This window comes from Protopterus annectens, chromosome 11.part0 (genome assembly GCF_019279795.1).
Source record: "Protopterus annectens isolate FY-2018-M chromosome 11.part0, PAN1.0, whole genome shotgun sequence".
NCBI classification, from domain to species: Eukaryota; Metazoa; Chordata; order Ceratodontiformes; family Protopteridae; genus Protopterus; species Protopterus annectens.
The window spans coordinates 1,235,806,123-1,235,823,999 of record NC_056745.1 but is presented as its reverse complement, the minus strand read 5'-3'; positions in this window follow the sequence as shown (position 1 = coordinate 1,235,823,999).

The window sequence follows — 17,877 nt, the reverse complement described above, 5'->3', positions numbered from 1 at the left end:
GATATTGTTTGTATGAAGAAAGAGTTAAATTCTGAGCATAGTTCTAGGTCAGATTTACTTGGATCAGGACAGGGATTATTCTTGGAGCCAGGATTAAGGAGAGAGTTTATTGAATTCCAGAATTTCTTGGGGTTATTGTTATTATTAGACTGGAGGTTGATGTAATAGGATTTTTTTGTCCTTGGTGATTTGTTGTTTTACCTGGTTATGTATTTGCTTATATTGGAGCAAGGTATTGGGCAGTTTATTGTTTTGGAACGGCTTCCATAGTTTGTCCCTTTGATGCATAGTTTGTTTAGTATGTTTAGATAACCAAGGAGCAGTATTTATTTTTACTCTTTTATTTCTGATAGGGGCAAGAGAGTTTAGCATATCTAAGAAGACAGAGTTGAAGTAGTCAATAGCAGCATCAAGAGGGAGAGTTTTAAGGTCTTGTCAGTTCATTTGTTTGAATGTTGAAGGATGTATTGGTGTTGGTGAGGAGAAGAGTTGGTAGTGCAATGAATAAAGGCAGGGAGGTGGTCACTAATAGTATCAGGAATTGTTCCAGAATTAGTGATTTTATTTGGATTGGAGACTAGGATCCAGCCAATAGAGGATTCTGGGGGGTTAGTTTTGTTGGGTCGGGTTATATGGTGTATTGTTTGAGTGAAGTTGTAAAGGTTGATGGCTTGGGAGGGAGAGAGAGAGTTGATTTTGTTCCAGTCAATATTTACATCACCTAAGATGTATGTTTCGTAGTTAACTTTAGTAGATGCCCATTGGAGAATGTCTTTGAGGATAGGGATATTGTTCCCAGGGGATATATATAGGGCAATAATACAGATATTTTTGTGTCTGTTTAGTTTCAGTAGTCCAGTTGTGAGTTCAGTATTTTTGAATTGAGGAACTGGAATTTGGAGGGGAATTACAGTAAGTGATTTAGGGTAGGCTATGGCAGAGCCACCACCTTTTTTAATTGGTCGATCATTTCTAAGAATGTGGTATCCAGGGGGAAGTATCTCTGACTCAGAGATATGTGGTTTAAGCCAAGTCTTGGAAATGGCTAAGATGTCTGATTGGTTATGGGTTAACCAAGCCTGGAAGAGGTGGACTTAGTTATTGAGACTTTGAGAGTTCATGGTGAAGATTTTGAATGTGTTTGGGAGGGGGGAAGATGGGGATGGGTAATTATTGTTAGCAAAGAGAATGGGACCAGGGTTGGGGTGGATATCTCCAGCTAAGAATATGTTGTTGAATGGAAAAGACTTAAGAACTTTAGGTTTACAGCTTGAGAGTTTAGTTGGATGTAAGGTTATTTTGTGTGTAAATGTATTGGCGGTAGTGGAGATGATTTTATAGTGGAACAGGTAGAGTTGATTGGGTGGGATAAGATAAGAGGAGATAGAATGGAAGTGAGAGTAAGAGTTAGGGTGAAGGAAGTTTTCAGTGGATGTTATTTTTGTTGGTGGGATTGGATAAGCAAAGGAGGAGTATGAGCTGATATAGCATGAAGGAATCAGGAAGAGAAGGAGGAAGCAAGGGGCTTTGAGTTGCTGGAGGATTGAGGAAAGCATGATTATGCAAACGGAGAGAGATAGGAATGCCAGTTGAAGTAGAGAGTATGTTTGAAGATGAAGACTAAAACTGGAAAGAGGAGTAGTTTGTCTGAAGTTACATGAAGGAGGCAGGAATGTAGTTGTGAGGGATGTGGGAATGGAATATTGAGGGAGATGTGCTGGAGGACATGTATGAGAGGAGAGGGAGGAGTTGGGTAGATGGAGTGAATAGGCAGTGGCTGAAGTTGGGTAAATTAGACTGGGTGGATTAAGAGCAGTTGTAAGGCGGGAAGAAAAACTATTGGGTAATTGGGATAGGTGGGCAGAGAGATGGAGGAATAAATGTAGGAGTGCTGGGGGCGGGTGAGATTTGGGAGCAGGGTAGGGGAGCAGAGTGAGGCTGCAGGGCGAACGGAGCGGGTTTAGACAGGTAAGGAGGAGAGAGTCTGAGAAAACAATCAGTGAGCAGCAGCCTATTGCAATTCACCTTACTGGTAAGTAAGGGTGAGTGTAGGTTGAGATAATCTGAAGTGGTGACAGAAGAGGGGTAGAAAAGGTCAGAAAGCTGAGGGGTGCAGCAGGTAGACTAAGAGGTGTATAGGCAGTCTAGTACAACAGAGCTGTACTTGGGAATGATGCAAGGAGACAAAGAAGGGTGAAAGTATAAAACAGGACTAGTAGAGGGAGCTAGCCTGGAAGGGGAAAAAAGAAATGCGTAGGAGCTATGCTGGGGGTGGGGGAGAGACTGAGATCAGAGATAGCTATTATGGAGGGAGAGGAAGGGGCAATTTACAGTTATAGGTGGCTAAGCAAGGCCAAGAGAACGTGTTTATGCAGGGCTAGGGAGGGGTATGGCTGCTGGGTAACCTGGCTAGGTAGTAGATTTTTAATACATATAGGAAATAAATTTGAGAAAGTATCAGCTTTACTACTTGGTGAGGGAAACACGTACTTTATTGCTTCCCAAGGTACAGGGTTCTGATGTAGGACAGCAAGTAGCTTTACTTCTTATTGAAGAGGCTGGAATTGTTTGCCTGTGGTCCTTATTCATCACTCAGGGATGGTCCTTTAGTCTTAGAGCAAAGTCAGAGCCTGAAAGACAGAGCATAAGCACCTCAGAGCACCACTATGGTTAGCATATTGGTTGTCTAGGCCATAAGTAATACTACAACTATGTCTGTTCTGCTTCACACACATGTATTGTGTGTTCTATGCCATACAGAAAAAGTATGCTGGTGCTTTAATAAGATTGCTTATTAGTGGCAGGAAGATTGCAATACACATTGGTATGGTAAATGTCATGCATTTGAGTGTATATGTATATATATAACACCAGTGCATAGCTGTCTGTTTTGGTGTCCCACAGCTCTGACAACATTGCACAACTGCTGCACATAGGAATCGTAGAAATCATAGAAAATGCAAGGCTGTTAGACCAAAAGTCATGTGTGCCTTGCCATTAACAACCCTCAGGGCTATCATCGTTTTCAGGGAAGACAAAGCTTGTGAGTCCTGGAGTGTATTATAGGGCATCCATCCAATTGTGTAAGCAGTGTTTGAAGGCAGACAGGGAATCACACTGCTTGACATGCAAGGGAAGTTTAATCCAGAACAAGAGGAAGTACTGGGCAATGAACCTATCACCCCATTTAGGTCTATTTACACCTTAATGTAGATTCAGATCTCTTGCACTATTTTTTGGCTGAACTGTTTGACACATGAAGAAAAATTATCTCTCAGATAATGGGATCCCTGATGGCATAGAAAGCAAGGCTAGGTTTCCCTTCAAGATTCTATATGACACTGAGAACAGGGAGTGTCACTCCAGCCTTGTTAGCTAAGATTTTTGAGTCCTAAGATTCTTTTTGTTAGGAACCTCAGTGGCCTTTTAAGTTTTTTTTATATGTCTACTAATATACACATTGATATAACAATTGGTGTTGTCACCTCAGCAAGAGGTTCTCTGGTTTGATTCTTGGTTGGTGTGCCTTCTCTGTGGAGTAGTATGCCCTCACTGTGTTTGTATGGGTTTTCTCTGTATGTTCCAGTTTCCTCCCACATTTCAAAGATATGCAGTAGGTGGACTGGACACTCTAAACTGGCCATAGTTGTTAGTGTGGATGTATGCATGGTATGGAAAAAGAACAACAGCAGCAGGGTTAGCCACGAGGCAGTGTGAACATTAGCTCTAGAGTATTGTCACTGTTGATGTGACACCCTGACTCTATGTGCAAAAATGGGAAAAAGGGATTGTGGATGGGTGTTTGGATGAAAGGATAGGGATGCATATGCTAAAGGGTGCATTATATTCTATAATGGATCTATTCAGGGCAGAATACAGGGGAACAATAACCTCCATGGTTTTGGAATAGATGTTCTTGGTGGTTAATTGTGATATATAAAAGGACTCCCTGACTACGGTCACCGCATGGTGATCAAAGGAGAGACAGCCATCTACCCATATGGCCAAGTCCCTGATGACACACTCATTGGAGAGTGGGATGCCATTGATGTAATAGGTATTAGCAATTTGTCATTTACTCAAAGAGATGATACTGATTTGCTTAGCCTTTTGTTTGAGTCCTTTGTCAGTGCACGTGACAGCTCTACTTGATGGAAATTTGTTTCATTTATTGATTTGGCAGCTACACTCTACTTGCAATGATCAGTGAACTTAGTCTGCCATAAATCCTTCTTCTCATTGCTGAGATTAGAGAAATTAATGCCAAAAGGAGGGAGCTCAATATGGACTCCTGGGGAATACCAATGATCACCCTTTTCCTTAATTGTAGAGGCATCATCAACAATAGCAGCATGCATTCTGTTCTTGAGCAAGTTTTCAGTCCACCTTACCTCATAAGGATCTATGTTTAAGGCTAGCTGTTTGTTTGCAATCTCATTATGTGGTATAGTGTCAAATGTTTTTGCTAGATCCAAGTTGGCAGCATTAACAGTATGACCATTATCTATGAGCTACATGACCTTTTCAAGGAAGTTCACAGAACTGAGAAAACATGACCTGCCCTTAACAAATCCAATTTATTATGGGTCAAGCCACAGTAAATTGTTAATGTCTTGGTTTATGAGGTCCATAGCAATGCATTCCATGGTTTTGAAGACAGGAATAGTAAGACTGATGATTCAGTACCTGCTTGGGTCAGTGCCGGGGCCATGCTTATGAAGGGTATCATTACTGCAGGGCATCCTTGATTGGAATCATAGCCTATGTCAAGGTATAGGCTGAACAACTTAAGGAGGGGATCAGCAACAGACTGCTTGACACTTTTATAAAGCAGTCCAGAATGCTGTCAGGACACATTCAAAATGTATTTTGGTCATGAAGAGCACTGCAAGAATATGGTCCTTGGAAATACTGACAGGAAGTAACTCCAGTGTGTTTGGGGTGGGGATGAAAAACTCATCAGCTTAAATGTTAACCCATACATCACAAGATGGGTTGCAAACTGGCTGAGTGACAGAACCCACAGGGTCAGAGTTGCTGGCGCCATGTCAGACTCAAAGCCTGTCACAAGTGGTGTACCACAGGGCTCAGTCCTGGGCCCACTCTTGTTTGGCATCTACTTTTCCGAAGTACAAGCAAACACAGGAGGGTTATGGCTGACAAAGTTTGCAGATGACTGCAAACTGGGCGCCATAGTAGAAAACACATCTGACACAGATATCCTTCAGAAGGGTCTCACAGAAGCGGATAACTGGTGCCAGAGCCATGGCCTAAAGTTAAATGCCAAAAATGCATAGTCATACCCTTCGGGAAAAACAAGGTTACTAGCTACCAAATAGGTGGCAATCCACTGAGTACAGAAGAAGTTATCAGGGACCTGGGGACCCAGGTTGATAGTAGTCTGTCATTCGACACCCATGTAGCTAAAGTAGTTAGGAAGACCTTCTACATTGCCCACCTTATCATGAAGGGATTCTCATCTAGATCAAGGGAGGTCATAGTCTCCCTATACTCATCACTCATCAGACCAATGATTGAGTACAATGCCCCATTCGAATGTATCTGACCCGACACTTGCAGCAGCTGGAGAGGCCACAAAGTTCCTCACCAAAAGGATAAAGGGTCTCAAACATCTGTCCTATGCTGCCCGACTGAAAGAACTCCAGCTCTATTCAGTAAACACCGCTTTGCTCAGAGGTGACCTTTGCCTAACATACAAGGCCATGTCAAACCCAGATTTGATGAATATGCTTCACCTCAAAAATCTAGATCCGTCAGAGCCACAAGGCGGAGACTTAAACCTCGACACGGCTATTAATAGGACGTGCTGGAGGGATAGATTCATCACCCAAAGACTCCCTATGCTGTGGAATAAAATCCCGGTATATGTGAGGCAGAGCACCTCGCTGGTCTTGTTCAAGAGAAATCTTGACCAATGGATGGGAGATCGCAGATATACCCCAGGGATTACCTCAGTGTCACTGCTCAACAGAGGCACAGCAAAATAATGGGTATAGTTCCCCATACTAAAGGGGTGGCGTAAGCCACAAAACTATGGGCTAGGCTTGTAAATGCCCTCGGGCAGATAGCCTAGTATGAACCTATGAACCTATGAACCTATGATAGTTTCAAGGCAGAAATTTGCAGCAAATGTGTTAGCCAATATATTGGTGATGTTATTTAGATTTAAATAGGAGGTGCCATTATAGATATGTTCTGAACAATGATATGAAACAGCTGCAGAAAAACCTTTATTTATGTATTTATTTGACATTTATTTACTGGTAAGTCTGACTGGGATAATATCCTATTTTCAGCACAGGCCCAGGGAGATAGGTTCCACATTAGCATAATATGGTTATAGTTAAGTTATTACATAGAGTAATACAGAACAATGACATATAAACTAAGTAAAAAAAAATCAGCTTCGGCTCGTACAGTGTGAACCTGTACATATATAGTATGAATATTAGGCAGCTGTAACAAGTTGAAAAGGAACATTGTCAATAGATAAAATATTCACAGGCCACAGTTCATAGAGATAAACACATTGAGGACACTCTTTGGAACAGAACAGATAATACAGCCTAGACAAACATGTATTTGATCTTTGTCTAAGAAATAGATTTTACTAAATTTTTCTCTCTGAACATGATCAAAGTACACTGGTTGTAGAAGGAGGGAGAGACTAGTTCAGCCAAGGGCACTGCAGGACCAGAGCCTTTATTTAGGTAGTCTTTTAGTACTAATTTACAAAGGGATAGAATTCCATTTTTTTTTTTTTTTTTTTTTTTTTAAGTAACAGACTAAGAGTAGAGACTTTGGTCAGGAGATCTGGAGGTTTATATAGGGTTCCTATTACCTAATCAAACTTCTAGAAGGTCAAACACCAGATGTTTGAACCTGGAAGTTCAAAAGGTGGAAATGTTGAAGCTGCGGAAGTCTGAATTCTTTCCCTGGCAAAGAATTTGGTTGAACATTTCTGCGGCTTCGCCATTTTCTGTACTGTAGTGGGAAGGTTATGGAACTGGTTAAGTGTGTGATTGTGACGGGCGTTGGGGTTAGGGTGCGGATAAGGTAAGGGTGCAATAGGGATGGATAGTGATGGACCTTAGGGTTAGGGTTTGGGTTAAGTTAGTGCATAGGTAGTTGTGTATGTAAGGTTTAGTGTAAGTTTATAAGGTTTTTGGTGTGCTTCTGTTGTGTGTGTGTTTTTCGGTACAGCAAATTTTTTCCCTGGGAATAAATTCGCTGTTCTGATGTTTCGATGTTATTACATTTCAATCTTCCAAGTTCAAACATCTGGTGTTTGAACTTTTGGAATTTCGATAATGTAATATGAACCTATTTATATATGCTTAGAAGATGTTGCTCATCAGATTAAAATAGTCTGTTAGGGTGATAGGAATGGAGAATAGGAGTAAAAGTAAGGCACTTATCGGCTTTGTGAATAATGCTGTGTGTGGAGATAAGCTGTATGTAATGCAGATGGTGAGGCAGTCCAAGCCAATTCAAAGTCTTAAGGACAATACAGTGGTGGTTGCAGTATTGTTTGTTGGTGGCAAATAAAGCAACCTTATTATCGCATGCCTCCAGTTTATTTTTAACTGTAGCCTGAAGTTTGGTTATGATGTGTGCACTATATAAGAGAGATGGGAGAAGGTAGGAAGTGACAAGAGTGGTTTTGGTAGTGTTGCTGAGGAAGATTTTATGCTGGTAGAACATATCTAATTTGGTGAGCCTTTTTTATATTATTTTGAACATGCAACTCAAATCTACGGTTATCATCTACAATCACTCCAAGAAGTTTTGTATGAGTGACTACTTCAGCTTCAGTTTTGGTTAGTGAAAAGATTGTGAAATTTACTTTATCAAACATGTGATCTGGGCAAAATAGCAGTAACTTTATTTTTTTAGGGTTAAGTAGTAGCTGGGCATTATGAAGCCAATTCTCAACTGAGAAAAAAGCTTCTTGAGTGATACAGAGGAACTGAGGCAAGTTACTAGATGCACATGTAACTGTGGAAACATTAGCATATTCTATAAGAGTGGCTGGACCTACGGAGGTACAGAGGTATTTGAGAAAGATATTAATGAGGACAGAACTAGGAATAGAGGCCTGGGGTACACCAGTAGAGACTTGTAGGTATGGCAAGAGAAAGAGAGAGAGAGAGAGAGAAAGTATTTTCCATTTTACAGACTGCAGCCTATCAGTTAAATAGCTATTGAATCATAGTAATGAAGAAGGGGATAGTCCAAGCTGAGACAGTTTACACAGGAGATTAGAATGAGAAGCTGTATCAAAAGCTTTTGACAAGTAAAGGAATAAGGTGGAAACAAGTTTTGCCACAGTCCCTGTATTTGTTTATGGTTTTCAGTGAATGATGATAGGGAAGTAGTTGCACTGTGTATTGGGCAGAGGCCATGCTGGGTTTATGTTAAGAGCCATTCTTGTAGAAGGTAGTGAAGGAGTTGCTTATGAATACACCTTTGATGAATTTTTGAGAGGGGTGATAATATTGCCATAGATCAAAAGTTAGAGATTGACCAAGATGCCACCTTTATGAAGAAGGATAATATAGGATTTTTTTTCCAGTGAGGGTACATAAGATTCAAATATTGATCTACTGATAAGCATAGAGACTGTGCATGCTATGGCATCAGTAGCTATCTTAAGGTATTCAGGTGGGAGGTTATCAGCTGTAGTGGAGCAAGGTTTGACTTTGTCAAAGTTTTTTTTTTTTATCATTCATGTGGAGACAGGTCCTAAGTGAAAGTTGTTAGTGATGGATATAGAGGGTAAATTAGATTCAGGTGGGGGTGTTGAGGTGAGTAAAGGAAGTGGTAGTGTCTATGGTATATGGATAATATTGGTTTTGGTCTAACCTGTTGTTTTCTGAACTACTAGGACTGGGTGTTGTTGAAGGGCTGGTAGAAACACTAAATGGGGTGAAGAGGTTTTCATTAAGGAAGTAATGCTTTCTGTGAAGTAGGTACTGAATAAGGTTGCAATTTCTAGCAGACAGCTATTATGATAAGGGTTGGGTTTCTTGTTTGAGCCTAGATATAACAGGTCATATATAGATGTCCAGAATTTTTGTAGGTCATTTTTGTGCTGAAGCTGTAGATGGCTATAATATTGTTTTTTTTTTCTTTTGTTTGTTTGTTTATCTAGGTTAACTTGTTTTTACTCAGATTGTGCAATTCTCTATAAAGTTTCAGATTATAGGGAGTTTTAAGTTTAAGACATTCATTCCAAGCTTTGTCGCTGTTAGATATTGTAGCTTTTGTCTGAGTAGTGAGTCATGGTGTGTGGTTAATTTTCACTCTTTTTTGTGAAGTGGGTGTTTTTTTTAAGTATTCAAGAATAACATATTAAAGGTATTGACTGCCTTGTCGATGGTGTGTGGTTAATTTTCACTCATTTTTTCTGAAGTGGAGTGTGGTTGTTTAAAGTTTTTAAGAATAACATATTAAAAGTATTGACTGTCTCATCAAGAGGAAGAGTCTTTAGGACAGACCAGTTAAAGGCTTTTAATGTATTGATGAAGGATTCTATGTTGAATTTGAAAAGGTTTTAGGTTGTTTTAAGTTGGTAAGTGTTAGGTTGGTGGGTGGTATTTCTACGGGTATAAACTGGAAGGAGATCGCTAAGTGAGTTTGGATAGGTGCCAAAGGTTGTAAATTTACTAGGGTCAGAGACCAATATGTAGTCAAGAATTGCACCTTTACTGTTGGTATTATCAAATCTAGTGTGTGTTTTAAGTTGTGTGTAATCATAAAAGCTTATATTAGCTGAGGGAAAGTCTGATATAAGGTTTTGCTAATCAATATTTACATTTCCTAATATGATTTTTTCATAAAGTATATAATTAGTTCTACAGGAGATGAATTCTTCTAAAGTTGTTATATTATATTTATAATAATTATAATTATCCTTAGCTTTAGCAACAAGCCTATGTTCATGGGAGGCTTTGCTGGTCTTAATACCTGCCTTAATTTTTTTTTCCGAGGTGTTCTATATTATCATCTGGCCTTAATAGGCAATGCAAGCTGCTGTAAAGTTAATTTATAATTTGCTAACCAACAAAAGGGTTTGCTATTGCATTTCCTACCATATTTGGTCCTGGTGGAGATAGCCCTATCAATGCATTTATCTAAATTAGCATAAAGATCCTTGGCTTAGTTGTCTGCATATCCTAGTTACATTTGAAGGCTGCAATTTTTTCATACCATTGATAAGAGGTTAACTTTATTTGAAGCCTCTAAAGAGGATGGAGTTGGTGATCATGGAAGAGGATGTTTTGAGGGTACCAGCTGATGATCAGACTTAACCAAAAGATCAGCCATAGGCAGGGGATAGGCTATTGCTAAATTTGTGAGAACTAGCAGATACACCATCCACCCCTTTTGGAGTTATGAACAATTTGATCCAGTGAATTCTTGTTCACCCAGTCTGAGAAACATTGGCATACTTGACATTAGAAGCATTATTACTTCAGTCTATGGATGCATAATTAAAGTCAGAGTCCATCTTAAAAGTGCTGTTTTCAAGGAATGCTAGACATTTAACATGGTCATGTGATGCCATGGAAAGGGTCCTGCAAAAAGCTATTGAAAGTCTGACTTACCCAGTGGAAGCTGGAGTTCAGTGAGCTGACATGGAGAGTCAATGGATATCACTTTCATAGGGATGAAAACCCTGATGAAAATTGTGAAACTGCCACCATTTCCATTGGACTTGAAAGCATGTTAGGCACATAGCTCAGATACAGAAGGGATGCTCTCACTGCATTTGAGACATGTCTCAACCACTGCACAAACAGGGACTTATTCCAAATTCAGTAGTGATTTTAAATCAGGCAGTTTATTATTCAGACTCCTGGCATTCAGAAAGGCTACCTTAATGTTGTGTAATTTATGATTTGATTTGTTTGTTTGTTAAGTTGTTTGTTCACTAGATGAACTCTGATTAAAAATGGCACAATGGGGGTTAAGAAAGGTTTTGGCAAGTATGTGGAAAGCCCTGAACAACAGGTTTAGACCATCACTGGCAATCCGAGCCAGATTGTTGAACATCACTTCCCAGGGATACACATACTAGGATTTCCCCAGAGAATGACACCAGCTAAATATACAGCTGTTAAAATCAAATACCTTTTCTTTGAATCTGGGCATCATTTTCAATGTATGTAGGGTACCACTTAAGAGTAAAGTGTTAGTATTTACAGAAGTTTGAGTAACATGTTCCAGCAAGTCTTTCTGTATAACTTTAATGGGCTGCATGATAGATCATTTACTTCAGCATGATCTATGATCATGCCATAGTTTTACTTAGTGCAGGAAAGAGTTTTCAGGGCTCTTGAAATATGAACATTCCTGGCTCCCAACGAACAGCAATCTGTAATGTTGCCTTGTTCAACCTGGTGATTATGGAGTCAGTGTACCTAACAACTGGGTCATCAATTACTAGGAAATTTTCAAAAGTTGATTTATTCCTGTTATTTATTTTTATTTTATTTATTTATTTATTTGCATTTGTTCACCTGGAGGTCTACTGGGCCAGGGTGAGTCCATTTTCAGTAGAGACCCAGGGAGAAAAGCTCCAAAAACAGACAACATGATAAAGCTACAGAATGAAAATACAGAAATCAAGCAGTGATGGTACACAACACTACATTACAGAATGGGTGAGACAATAAAATAACTAATACTAATTATACAGATATTAGATTTTAAGTATGCAAGACAAATAAGAATATAATTGATGACACGGGATAATAGCGAATGTGTGAACAATACAATATTGTAGTTTTGCAGTAGAGAGGAAAAGATGAAGAGCAGCAGATTAAAGAATCTGAGAGTAAAGTGTAGCCTTAAAGCTATTACTATATAGGCATCAAGACTAAATAGAAGATATGGTAGGTAACTGATATAGTAGGTTATGTGTGGCTGGGTGGCACGTTTGACTTAGTAAGTTGGAAGCACTGAATGCATATTTGTGGAAACTGAACCTTAAGTGAGAATGGGAGGAAAAGTAGGAAGCCTAGGAATACTGTTTTTTTATAGTCAGAGCTAGTATGTGTACACAGTCAATGGGAGAACAGGTGTTGTTTCAGCAAAGTCTTAAAGCATTCAGGGTTGCTAGTAGACCTAATTGAAGGAGGGTGAGCATTCCATAGTTTTGCTATAGCATATGGGTAATGCATTTGGCCAATTGAAAGGTTAGGTTTTGCTACATTAAGGAGCATCTGACTGACTGATCACAGAGTTCTATTTGGGTGATACATGGTGAACAGAGACGAGAGGGCAAGACAACTAGAAGGCTTATAGATTAGCTTATGAGCTGTGGTTAGTTGCAGGTATGTTAGATGCTGGGGAAGGTCTTGCCTGTTTAGACATTGGAGCAATGTGTAGTGGTGGGATGAGTGCTGGAAGCTGGTTACAAATGTTGCAATTCTATTGTAGCATGAGTTCAGTTTGATTTTAAGAGAGAATTGTATATTAGTAAGAACAGGTGCACCATAGAGCAAGAATGGAAGTAGAAAGAAAGAGGCAAGGGACAGTCTTGCTGCATAGGTGAGGAAGTGATTGTGCCTGTACAGGATGCCTAGTTTCTGATATTTTTTTATGTTTGTGTTAATATGCTGATAGAAAGTTAGGAGTTTGTCTATGAAAAGCCCTAGTAGTTTCATATATGGGACTTCTTCAAGACAAGTGTTGTTGAGTAAGTTGATGGTAAATTAATTTTTGGTTAGGGGTGTTTTTTGGGGGTGAATAACATAAGTTTGGCTTTATTAGCATTTAGGACTAAATGGTTATTATACATCCAGGTTTCAGTGGAGGTGAATGCATGTTGGGTGAGTGTAAGTAGTTCTGAAGTAGACTTGGCCATATCATCTACATATTGGATGACATTAGCATAGGGTATGCTGGTATGGAAATCATTAATGAAAATGCTGAAGAGCAGTGGACCCAGTATGGACTTGAGAAATGGAGAGAGGGATTGATGCCATTTGGTTGCTTGTTGTCTATCTGTAAGGTAGTTGGAAAACCAGCCTAGGGTAGGGGGAGATATGCCTAAACTGGAACGTTTGGGCAGGGGAAGTAGGTTGTAAACAATATCGAATGCCTTGGAAAGGTCAAGAAATAGTGAAGGGACGCGATATCCTGAGCCTCAAGCGTGGATGATTCTGCCCAAGAAAGATATAAGAGCAGTAGTGGTGCCATGACTAGGCCTAAACCCATGTTGGGATGGGAAGAGAAGGTTGTGGTTTAGTAGGTAGTTAAGTAGTTGGCTACAGATACATTTTTCCAGAATTTTGGAGATGGGAAAGAGGAGGACAATTTGACAGAAGTTGGCTATAGCATTATAATTTCCACCTTTGTTGAGAGGGAGGATAAATGCCTTTTTCCAGATGGTGGGAATGAAGGACTCTTGAATGGATCTGTTTAGTAGTATACTAATTGGGAGAGGCTATAGTGTCTGCTGATTTTTAGAGGAATTCTGGTGGTAATTTATCTGGAGCATTTGATTCAGGTTTAAGTTTAAGCAGGATGCCTTTATGGTGGAGGTATGTATGAGTTGGAGAGAGAAGTTTGGTCTTGTTGTAGCAGATGGGTCTGGGGGGAGTGGCTTTATTAGTGGAATGTTGGCAGTGAGATTCATTGTACCATTTTTAAAGAATGAGTTAAAAAAGTGAGGTCCTTTCAGCTGGGACCATGTCTGGATCAGCGGAGGGATTATTGCTTTTGCCTGGGCATAATAGACAGTTTATGGACCTCCAGAACTTTTTAGGATTGTGCATATGGTTGTTTTGCAAAGTAATGTAATAGTCTTGTTTGTTTTTTGATGACAAGTTGCTTTACTTAATTACGCAGTTGCTTGTATTGAGCAAAGGCTGCAGGGTTTTTACTTGCTTGCCATAACTTCCAGGAATTATCCCTAGCTTTCATAAGTTGCTTGGTGGCTTTGGTAAGCCAACTGGCCTCGCTGGCTTTCACTCTCCTATGTCAGAGAGGAGCAAGATTGTCTAGTACATGGAGGAATGTTGAGTTAAATAATTCAATATCACTATTCAGTGGTAGGACTTTAACTTGATGCCAGTTGATATTTCATAGGGTATAATTAAAGGCAGGTGGGCAGACGTTGGATAGGTCTCTGGTATGCTTATAGTGATGTATATTAAGTATTGGAGTTTGCAAATTATGTATGCCAGTAAGTCATCACTAATGCTGTTATGTAGAGTGCCAGTGGAGGAGACATTACTAGGGTCAGAGACAAGGACCCAGTCTAATATTGAGCCATTGTTTTTGTTGGGTCTGGTTATTATAGTAATGAGTTGGGTGTACTTAAATAAGTTGATACTATTTGTTGGATGATGATGTATTATGTCTAACCAGTTAATATTCACATCACCAAGTATGATTGTTTCATTCTCTATATTTTTGATGACCAGGCTGGTATTTCTTCAAGTATTGGGATATTGTTACCCAGGGGGATATATGTGACTATAATCCAGATGCTTTTGCTGCTATTCATTTTCAAGTAGGAGATTAGTATTTTGGCTGTAGAAAATATGGGGGTGGGTTTGTTGTATGGGACTGTATTAAAATTATCATGGTACATAATAGCAATGCCCCCACCTTTTTTTCCTGGGCCTATATGTTCTCAGGAAAGAAAAGCCTGATGGGAGGAATTCAGAGTTTTTAATATAAGGTTTTAGCCACGTCTCAGTTGCTGCTGCAATATCTGGCTTATAGTGTTCAATCCAGGCATAGAGACCTGGAATTTTGTTTCTGATGCTTTGGAGGTTGATGGTAATAAGGTTAAGGGTTTTGTGACAGTTCTTGGGATAAAGAGGGGAGTGAGTGGGTCCAGGATTGGAGTGAATGTCACCCCATACTATTAGGTTGTGGTAAGTGTGTATGGGATTAGTGGGTTCCAATTTTTTCCTTATGCTGTATTCATGTATGGAAGTTAGTTTTATTTTAGTTTCTATATATAAGGTTAAAATGTTTAGCTTTTTAAGGACGGGGGGGGTTGCATATAGAGAGGGTGCTATATCAGAGAAGTGAGTGAGTTTGGGCAGAAGAGTGGCAGTTACATGAGTCGGCTTGTAATATTCATGTATGCTTTCAGGAGAAGTAAGTAGTTGTAGAAAAAGGAAGGATAGTTGTGATGGAGAGGTATGTACGGTAGTGAAGAGTAAGATTTATTTGAAAGATAAACTGGAATGTGAAGAAAATGTGGTGGAGTATGGGGGAGTGTAAGATAGTCACTTATGCAATTATTGAAGTGGGAGGGTGTAATGCAGAATAAATTAGTAGAAGGTTATGACTGGGTGAGCAGTAGAGGTAAGTGGAGCTTTGGTTAGGATAAATATAATTGATGTGGAAGTGGGTGGGAATTGACTATGGTAGGGGAGTGGAGTGCGCTCGAGCAAAGTGAGGACAAATGAAGTGGGCAGAATCAGAAGCAGGCACAGGACTGTCAGATAGCTATGCTTCAAAAAACTATCACTGGGACTTGCACTTAAGTTTATCAGTGAGTAGTGCAGTGTTTAGAGTGGAAAGTCTAGGTAAGTAAGATCAGGTGTTGATAATGTATGGAGTGAGCCCTTGGTTTAGAAAAGGGAGGATACAGTAGGACAGTCATAGCCTTTAGCACACTTTCCTGAAGTTAGTTAGGTGCCAAAGTGATACAGAAACTATGGAGAGAGATGCATACTCAGTGAGGGTGGAAGAAAGGTGATGGTGGTGGTGGAGGTTAGTGAGCTGAGAAATACATGTGCATGCCACAAGATGCTTAGCTGTTTGTGACATGTTGATGTAGGGGTACATGTAGTAAATGTATATGGGGGCTGTCACCGATGCCTAATCTTATGAGTTCTATGAGGCTTAGATATTGATTTCTTGGCATCATTGTAGGACTATTCTCTACTAATACTATGAGAATGTTACACTTTTATGGTTGGGAGATGAAACAGCATGATGCACACTGTATGCATGGAATCTCATGATGGTTGCCTCCAAATCATTTATACACTGACACCTCTCACAGATTGAATCAATTTGTTTGTGCAGGAGTTCATTTTTAGTGAGCATTAGACATTTAATTCACAACCTTACAATATCAAGTGCTGGAAGATTGGCAATCGAAGGGAAGGTAGACTGCTGTTTCGTTATGCTGGATCTTGGAGGTAGAAGGGGGAGTGAAGGAGAGTATGCATTAAAACTGAGTCTGTAGGAAATAGCAATGCACCGACACACAAAGCAGATATTAAGTCTGTCCAGGTCCATGCAATTCTGTACAAGTCAGTGCAAGCCATTAAAGATTACGGCTGGCTGGGTCAGATGCAAAGGAAGGTTTTTGCCCTGCTGCCTAAAGCAAACTTCACTGAAGCACTACTGAGCTACAACTATGGTGGTGGTACACATAACAGAGTTGAGCACAGCTGGTCCCAGTAGAAAGTAAAGAATCATGGAAAAAAGCTTCAATTTAACAATTAAGAACTAGGCTACCCAGAAAAAGCCATCAGTGTACTCTCACTTACAAAGCCCGCACAAATTCAAGATGGCAATTATGCTAGTTATTTATAAAGCCAGATGCCAACACTGCAAATAGTGAATTTAAGTGAAAACAACATACCTTCAATATGATTGACTAAACAAATTTAAGTCTGGTAGAAATAATGCAGAAAAAAAAATCCAAAAATAGCTTCCAAGAATTAGTTATTGATCAGGCTAGTGCAACGTCCTGATCCCATTTGTTAAATGGTTGTTGGAATGCTGATTTGAATTCAGAATTAGTATAGCAGGGAGTAAAAAGTAAAGACCAATGGAAAAAAGATGCAATTTGACCACTTAGTACTAGAAACAGCATATTTAATGTGCTTTCACTAACATATCTACCAACAGCTTCGCCCTGTGTACAGTGGAAGTACCACATTATAAGGTATCACTGTGTAATGTGTGGCTGGTTGCAGTTTTCTATAGTGGTGCTTTCCTGGTACCATCTTGTGCAAAAGTCCATGCATCTCTGAGATGGTTCTTGTCTACTTTTTATTTCACTCACTCCACCATATTGCATGGCCCAATATGTGGAGTGGTCACTGGATTAAATTCACTGTTGACCTGACTGTGGTGTGGTGCTGTGGATTTTTTGTGTGCATTATATGTTTTTCATTGTGCACTGTGACTTGTGAAGCTATCTATCTATCTATCTATCTATATATATATATATATATATATATATATATATATATATATATATATATATAGTGGATATAAAAAGTGTACACAACCCTGTTAAAATGCCAGGTTTTTGTGATATAAAAAATGAGACCACAATAAATAATTTCAAAACTTTTCCCACCTTTAATGTGACCTATAACATGTACAATTCAACTGAAAAACAAACAAATCTGTTAGGAGAAAAACTATAAAAAATAAAAAATGTACAATACACTAGTTGCATAAGTGTGCATACCCTTAAACTAATGCTTTGTTGTGTGTGCACACCCTTAAACTAATACTTTGTTGAAGCACCTTTTGATTTAATTACAGCATTCAGTCTTCTTGGTTACACACCTGCCATCAATTAAAAATACTCTGATTAACCCCAAATAAAGTTCAGCTGTCCTAGAAGGATTTTATTAACATTTACTCAGTTGCCTGCTACAGCAAAAGCCATGGTTCGCAGAGACCTTACAAAACATCAAAGGGATCTCATTTTTCAAAGTTATAAGTCAGGAGAAGGGTAAAAAAAAAATTCCACAGCATTGGATATACCACTGAACACAGTGAAGACAGTCATCAAAAAGTGGAGAAAATATGGGACAACAGTGAAGTTGCAAAGAACTGGATGTCCCTCCA